This window comes from Cryptomeria japonica, unplaced genomic scaffold (genome assembly GCF_030272615.1).
Source record: "Cryptomeria japonica unplaced genomic scaffold, Sugi_1.0 HiC_scaffold_88, whole genome shotgun sequence".
Taxonomy (NCBI): domain Eukaryota; kingdom Viridiplantae; phylum Streptophyta; class Pinopsida; order Cupressales; family Cupressaceae; genus Cryptomeria; species Cryptomeria japonica.
Genome location: NW_026728910.1, coordinates 484,038 through 492,500, shown reverse-complemented (window position 1 = coordinate 492,500; position 8,463 = coordinate 484,038). Strand labels below are relative to the sequence as shown.

The 8,463-nt window shown below is 59.8% G+C and overlaps 1 non-coding gene across 1 annotated transcript; it reads right to left on the bottom strand.

The window, feature by feature from the left end:
- Positions 1–3,472: 3,472 nt before the first annotated feature.
- LOC131864550 (5S ribosomal RNA) lies at positions 3,473–3,589 on the bottom strand. Its single transcript, XR_009363317.1, has one exon. It is a non-coding gene; the product is annotated as a 5S ribosomal RNA (ribosomal RNA).
- Between the last annotated feature and the right edge of the window lie 4,874 nt (positions 3,590–8,463).

The following is an 8,463-nucleotide window of genomic DNA, read 5'->3' as shown; positions in this document are numbered from 1 at the left end:
GGTGTGCAGACCTTGGCTGGGTTGCGCGCCCTGGTGGGCACCATGGTGCGCACCAAGGAGCGCTCCGAAGTGTGCTCCAAGGTGCGGCCTGCACGAAGTCGGAGCCCGGTTTGCCCCGGGTGTGCACCTCGGGTGGGCACCTTGGTGCGCATGCCTTGCCTGGGCTGCGCACCAGGGCGGGCTCAAGATGGCACCCGCGTTCCTTTTTTTTCACTATCTTTCAAAACGGAAATTTTAAAATCTCATTTTTTTTTTGCCTTTTTCTGGAAATTAGTGAAGGCAGCGCATCAAAGGTGCGCACCTCGCTGCCCACCACGGTGCGCAACGCCGGTGGGCACCCGGGAGTGCTTCGAAGTGTGCTCCAAGGTGCTGCGTGCACGTTGTCGGAGCCCGGTTTGCCCCGGGTGCGCACCTCGCGTGCACCTTCGTCGGGGTGGGCACCTTGGCTGGGTTTGCCCCGGCTGCGCTCCGAAGCGGGGTTATTGGAGCGCCGCCTCTTTTTTTGTCGGAGCGTTTGGTGGGGTTTCTCGCATTGGCTCTTCCGAGGCCCGGTTGCCACCCTGGCGCGCACGAAGTCGGAAGTAGGGTTAATTGCCCGGGTGCGCACCTTTGCCAGGGTGGGGCACCTTACCTGGGCTGCGCACCAGGGCGGGCTCAAGATGGCACGCGCGTTCCGTTTTTTTCACTATCTTTCAAAACGGAAATTTTAAATCTCCTTTTTTTTTTGCCTTTTCTGGAAATTAGTGAAGGCAGCGCATCAAAGGTGCGCACCTCGCTGCCCACCTTGGTGTGCTCTGAGGTGCGCACCCGGGAGCGCTACGAAGTGTGCTCCAAGGTGCGGCGTGCACGTTGTCGGAGCCCGGTTTGCCCCGGGTGCGCACCTCGCCTGCACCTTGGCCGGGGTGGGCACCTTGGCTGGGTTTGCCCAGGGTGCGCTCCGAAGCGGGGTTACTGGAGCGCCCCCTCTTTTTTTGTCAGAGCGTTTGGTGGGGTTTCTCGCATTGGCTCTTCCCAGGCCCGGTTGTTGGGTGCGCTCCCACCCTGGCGCGCGCGAAGTTGGAAGTTGGGTTAATTGCCCGGGCGCGCACCTTCGCCAGGGTGGGCACCTTGGTGCGCACACCTTGGCTGGGCTGCGCACCAGGGCGGGCTCAAGATGGCACCAGCATTCCCTTTTTCTCACTATCTTTCAAAACGGAAATTTTAAAATCTCGTTTTTTTTTTGCCTTTTATGGAAATTAGTGAAGGCATCGCATCAAAGGTGCGCACCTCGCTGCCCACCTTGGTGTGCTCCGAGGTGCCCACCACGGTGCGCAACGCCGGTGCGAACCCGGGAGCGCCCCGATGTGTGCTCCAAGGTGCGGCGTGCACGAAGTCGGACCCCGGTTTGCCCCGGGTGCGCACCTCGCGTGCACCTTGGTGCGCACACCTTGGCTGGGTTGCGCGGCCTGGTGGGCACCATGGTGCGCACCAAGGAGCGCTCCGAAGTGTGCTCCAAGGTGCGGCGTGCACGAAGTCGGAGCCCGGTTTGCCCCGGGTACGCACCTCGCGTGCACCTTCGCCGGGGTGGGCACCTCGGCTGGGTTGCGCGCCCTGGTGCGCACCAAGGAGCGCTCCGAAGTGTGCTCCAAGGTGCGGCGTGCACGAAGTCGGAGCCCGGTTTGCCCCGGGTGCGCACCTTCGCCGCGGTGCGCACCATGGCGTGCACGAAGTCGGAGCCCGTTTGCCCCGGGTGCGCACCTCGCGTGCACCTTCGGCGGGGTTTGCGCGCCCTGGTGGGCACCATGGTGCGCACCAAGGAGCGCTCCGAAGTGTGCTCCAAGGTGCGGCGTGCACGAAGTCGGAGCCCGGTTTGCCCCGGGTGCGCACCTCGCGTGCACCTTCGGCGGGGTTGCGCGCCCTGGTGGGCACCATGGTGCGCACCAAGGAGCGCTCCGAAGTGTGCTCCAAGGTGCGGCGTGCACGAAGTCGGAGCCCGGTTTTGCCCCGGGTGCGCACCTCGCGTGCACCTTCGCCGCGGTGGGCACCATGGCGTGCACGAAGTCGGAGCCCGGTTGCCCCCGGTGCGCACCTCGCGTGCACCTTCGCCGGGGTGGGCACCTCGGCTGGGTTGCGCGCCCTGGTGCGCACCAAGGAGCCGCTCCGAAGGTGTGCTCCAAGGTGCGGCGTGCACGAAGTCGGAGCCCGGTTTGCCCGGGTGCGCACCTCGCGTGCACCTTCGCCAGGGTGGGCACCTCGGTGCGCACACCTTCTCATGTTTTCTTGCCTTTTCTGGAAATTGGTGAAGGCAGCGCATCAAAGGTGCGCACCTCGGTGTGCTCCGAGGTGCGAACCCGAGAGCGCTCCGAGGTGCCCACGAAGTCTGAAAGTCGGGTTAATTGCATTGTTTTCCCCGGGTGCGCTCCGAGGTGCGCAACATCGGCGCGCACCAAGGAGGGCTCCGACGTGTGCTCAAGGTGCGCACGATGGCGTGCACCTCTGGTGCGCACGATTCGGAGCTCGGTTTGACCGGGGTGCGCACACCCTTGGCTGGGTTGCGCACCCTTTTGTGCGCTCCAAGGTGCGCACGAAGTCCGGAGCTCGGTTTGCCCCGGGTGCGCACCTTCGCCAGGTGTGCGCACCTTGATGCGCACCAGCCCTTGGCTGGGCTGCGCACCTTGGGGGGGCGCCATGGTGCGCACCTTTCGTGCGCTCCAAGGTGCGCACGAAGTCGGAGCTCGGTTTGCCCCGGGTGCGCACCTTGGTGGGCGCCATGGTGCACTCCGAGGTGCCCAAGATTGGTGCGCACCAAGGAGCGCTCCGAAGTGCGCTCCAAGGTGCGCGCGAAGTCGAAAGTTGGGTTAATTGTCCGGTTTGCCTCGGGTGCGCACCTTGCGTGCACCTTCGCCAGGGTGGCGCCTTGGTGCGCACACCTTGGCTGGGCTGCGCACACCTTGGCACCCGCGTTTCCTTCATTTTAAATTTTTTTTTTTACAATCTCTCAAGTGGGAATTCTATAATCTCACTTTTTTTGCCTTTTCAGGAAACTTTTGAATGGAGCGCATCATTGGTGCGCTCCGAAGTGTGCTCCAAAGCTCTCTCCAGCTGCGTGCACCTGCCCCGGCCGCGCACCCCGGCCCCGCCCAGCTTCGCTCACCTGTCCCGGGCGTCTGGTGCGGAACCTTAGAGTAAGAAACATCACCGTGCACCTTGGCCAACGTGCGCGACTCGACCGAGCGCGCACTGGCCGAGGTGCACCCCGATTTCACCTGGGTGCGCGCGCAGCACCTCGGGCGCACCGGGGTGCGCCGCACAACGCCCGGGTTGCACCGTGGCCTGTGTGCGCGGGGTGCCTCGGGTGCGCGCTCGGTGTCGCCCCCCGCGCGCGCGGTAGTGCGGGCAAGCGCACCCCGGCCCGGCCCGGCCCCGACGAGAACGCAAACGGGCAAAAGGTTTATTCAAATAGCATTGCGACGCCCGGCCGAAAAACTAAAAAAGGGTGCAACACCGGGACTTCCCGGAGGTCACCCATCCCAGTACTACTCCGGCCCAAGCGCGCTTACTGCGGAGTTCTGATGGGATCCGGTGCACTAACGCTGGTATGATCGCACCCGTTATGAGCTTGTCGCAGTGTGTACTTAGCATACCGCGACCCACGTGCGAATCCACCCCGGCCACCCACCCCCGTCGAGGTGCACACCCTCCCTCGCGAAGTGCGCCCCGTTCGCCAAGTGTGAGCCCTGCCCGGGTGCGCGCACCTTGCTAGGGCGTCGGGTGTGCACCCGGCCCGGCCTACGTGCGTGCACCTGGAGGGGGCGTCGTGTGCGTGCAGTGTCCCGTCTGCAACGCGGTGCCCACACACCACCTCGGGCGCAACGACCTGCGCTCACATGTGGGTCGAGTGCACCTTGGTGCATGTTCGGGGCGCCTCGGGTGCACGCTCGATCTTGCCCCGGTGCACCAAGGCGCTCGGTTTGCCCCGGGTGCGCACTTGGTGCAAGGTGGGCACCCAAAATAGGGATCAAGCACCAAAACACAAGTTTCGGGATGCAAAATGGGACCCAAGGACCACAAATGCGTTCCAAGACCCATGATGGGTCCACGAGAACAAAAATGTGTTCCGAGACTTAATAAACAAATATTGGGTTTTAGGAGAAGAAACATGCTCTGATGCCCAAAACGAGAATCGACCCCGAAAAGGCCACAGGCCAAAAGTGGGATGCGAGACAAAAAAAAATGGGACCCGAGGACCAAAATTGGGTTCCCAGGTCGAAGACAGGGCAACCGGACAAGAAACGACCTCTAAGGCTCGAAATGAGTCCCGACGACTAAAACTTGACAAGAAGCACCCATCAGGCACCCAACTCGACACCCATGGGATGCCGACCCACCCGGGCTTCCACCTAGCACACCTTGGCACCCACCCACCCTCGCACCCAACCTCGCACCCAACTTAGCACCTTTGAACCCACATTGGCACTCACCCTGACCCTGGCACCTTGGAACCCACATTGGCACTCACCTTGACCCTGGCACCCACCTTTGCACTCACCTTGGGACCCACCCTGGCTCCCACCTCGGCACCCACCCAGACACCCACCTTGGTTCCTTGGCACCCACCTTGGATCCTTGGCACCCACCCCGACACCCACCTTGGCACGCAACTTGGCTACTTGCCACCCACCTTGGCTCCTTGACGCCCACCCCGACAACCACCCCGTGACCTACCCTGGCTAGGGTTGGTGCACACCCACCCTGGTGCCCACCTTGGCACCCACCCTATGACCCACCTTGGCACGCACCTTAGTACCCACCCCGTTACCCACCCTAGGACCCACCCCGTGACCCACCTTGGCCAGGGTGGGTGCACCCACCCTGGTGCCCACCTTGGCACCCACCCATCCTAGCACCCAGCCTGTGACCGGGCTTGGAACCCAACCTTGCACCCGCACCCGTCTTGGCCAGTGTGGGTGCGCACCCATCCTGGCACCCACGTTGTGACACACCCTTTAACCCACGCACCCTAGCACCCACGTTGGCACCCACCTTGGAACCCAACCTAGCAACTTGGCACCCACCCCGTGACCCACCTTGGCATCCACCATAGCAGTCGCCGACTTGGCACCCACCTCGGCACCCACCTTGACACTTGTGGACCCACCTTGCCACTCACCCTAGCATCGACCCATCCTAGCACCCACCCTGGCACCTTTGCACCCTAGCACTCACCCATCCTAGCACCTAACCTGTGACCCACCTTGACACTCACCCTCGCACCCACCTTGGAACCCAACCTAGCACCCACCCACCCTGACACCAACCCTAGCACCTACCCACCCTTGCACCCACCCTGTGACCCATCTTGGCACCCACCCATCCTACCACTCAACCTATCACCCACCTTCTCACCCACCTTGGCATCCACCTTAGCACCCACCCACACTAGCACCTTGGCACCCACCTCGGGCAAGGTGGGTGCACACCCACCCTGGCACCCAATTTAGAACCCACCGAGCATGTTACCCACCTTGGCACCCACATTGCAGCCCACCCTAGTACCCACCCTATGACCCACATTGGCATCCACACCCTAGCACCCAGGCACCTCGACACCCGCCTTGACACCCACCCTAGCACTGAACCTGTGACCCACCTTGGAACTCACCCTAGAACCCACCCACCCTGTGAACCACCTTGGCATCCACCTTAGCACCCACCCACCTTGGCACCCACTCTAGCACTCACCCATCCTAACACCCAACTTGTTACCCACCTTGGCACCCGCCCTCGCGTCCACCTTGAAACCCACCCTAGCACCCACCCACGCAGGAGCCCACCTTGGCACCCAACCTAACACCCACGCATCCTGGCACCCAACTTGTGACCCACCTTGGAACCCACCCTAGTACCCACCTTTGAACCCACTATATCACCAACCCACCTTGGCACCCACCCTATGACCCTCTTTGGAATCCACCCTAGCACGCACCCACCCTGGCACCCACCATGGAGCGCACCCTAGCACCCACCCACCTCGGCACGCACCTCAACACCCACCTTGGTGTGCGCACTGCGCCAACCTCTCAAAGACCCTATGTGGTGCGCTCCAAAGTGTACACCTTTGGTGCGCTCCAAGGTGCGCACCTTTGGTGCACACCGAGGTGCACACCAAAGTGTGCACCGAGGTGAGCACCAAAGTGCACTCCAGGGTGCACACCAAGGCGTGCACCTTTGGTGCGGTCAATGCAAACGAATTCGGAAGTTGGGGTCGATGTCCTAATCGCTGCTGCAGACTACACGTATGAGAATCGGACAAATAGCTTTATATAGGGGAGGTGTTGCGTTTGATGGGTCGACTCCCCTGGTTGTGTGCACTGCACCAACTTCAAAGACCCTGTCTTGTTTAAGAAGTCAAAAGTTGGGGTGGATGTCCTAATCATTGCTGCAGTCTACGCATGTATGAGAATCAGACAAATAGCTTATATAGGGGAGGTGTTGCATTCGGTGGGTTGACTCCCCTGGTTGTGCGCACTGCGCCAACCTCAAAGACCCCGCATAGCAGAAGAAGTCGGAAGTCGGATTTTGGTGAGCACCAAGGCGTGCACCTTTGGTGCGGTCAACGCAGACGAATTCAGAAGTTGGGGTGGATGTCCTAATCGTTGTTGCAGGCTACACATGTATGAGAATCAGACAAATAGCTTATATAGGGGAGGTGTTGGGTTTGATGGGTCAACTCCCTTGGTTGTGCGCATTACGCCAACCTCAAAGACCTTGTTTTCGTTAAGAAGTCAAAAGTTGGGGTCAATGTCCTAATGGCTCCTGCAGGCTACACATGTATGAGAATCGGACAAATAGCTTATATAGGGGAGGTGTTGGGTTTGATGGGTCGACTCCCCTGGTTGTGCGCATTACGTCAACCTCAAAGACCTTGTTTTCGTTAAGAAGTCAAAAGTTGGGGTCGATGTCCTAATTGCTCCTGTAGACTACACATGTATGAGAATCAGACAAATAGCTTATATAGGGGAGGTGTTGGGTTTGATGGGTTGACTCCCCTAGTTGTTCGCATTACACCAACCTCAAAGACCTTGTTTTCGTTTAGAAGCCGAAAGTTGGGGTCGATGTCCTAATTGCTCCTGCAGGCTACGCATGTATGAGAATCAGACAAATAGCTTATATAGGGGAGGTGTTGGGTTTGATGGGTCGACTCCCCTGGTTGTGCGCATTGCGCCAACCTCAAAGACCCTGCATTGCGGATGAAGTCGAAAGTCAGAGTTTGGTGTGCTACAAGGTGTGGTCGAAGGTGCTCACCTAGGTGTGCACCTTTGGAGCACAGGAAAAGTGCCCTCCAAAAGTGCGCACCTTTGGAGTGCACAAAAGTGCCCTCCAAAAGTGCGCACCTTTGGAGCGCAGAAAAGTGCCCTCCAAAAAGTGCCCTCCAAAAGTGCGCACCTTTGGAGCGCAGAAAAGTGCCCTCCAAAAAGTGCCCTCCAAAAGTGCGCACCTTTGGAGCGCAGAAAAGTGCCCTCCAAAAAGTGCCCTCCAAAAGTGCGCACCTTTGGAGCGCAGAAAAGTGCCCTCCAAAAAGTGCCCTCCAAAAGTGCGCACCTTTGGAGCGCAGAAAAGTGCCCTCCAAAAAGTGCCCTCCAAAAGTGCGCACCTTTGGAGCGCAGAAAAGTGCCCTCCAAAAAGTGCCCTCCAAAAGTGCGCACCTTTGGAGCGCAGAAAAGTGCCCTCCAAAAAGTGCCCTCCAAAAGTGCGCACCTTTGGAGCGCAGAAAAGTGCCCTCCAAAAAGTGCCCTCCAAAAGTGCGCACCTTTGGAGCGCAGAAAAGTGCCCTCCAAAAAGTGCCCTCCAAAAGTGCGCACCTTTGGAGCGCAGAAAAGTGCCCTCCAAAAGTGCGCACTTTTGGTGCGCACCAAGGCGCTGGTTCGGTCGTTGCAGGCGAGTTCGGAAGTTGGGGTCGATGTCCTGAGCGGAGGTGCAAACTACACAGGTGTCGGAATCGGACAAATAGCTTATATAGGGGAGGTGTATGCTTCGATGGGTCGACTCCCCAGGTTGAGCGCACCGCGCCAACCTCAAAGACCCTACGGTATGGATGAAGTCGGAAGTTGGGTCCGATGACCGATTCGATTAGTAGGTATGCTCATGAGGTCGGAATTTGGGTCCGATGACCTGCCATGTGCAGGAAGGCGAATGTTGACACTGTGCGTTGCAAGGTGCACACCAAGGCGCTGGTGCGGTCTTTTTAGTCGAGTTCGGAAGTTGGGGTCGATGTCCTGATCGGAGGTGCAAGCTACACAGGTGTGGGAATCGGACAAATAGCTTATATAGGGGAGGTGTATGCTTCGTTGGGTCGACTCCCCGGGTTGAGCGCACCGCGCCAACCTCAAAGACCCTACGGTATGGATGAAGTCGGAAGTTGGGTCCGATGACCGATTCGATATGTAGGCATACTCGCGAGGTCGGAATTTGGGTCCGATGACC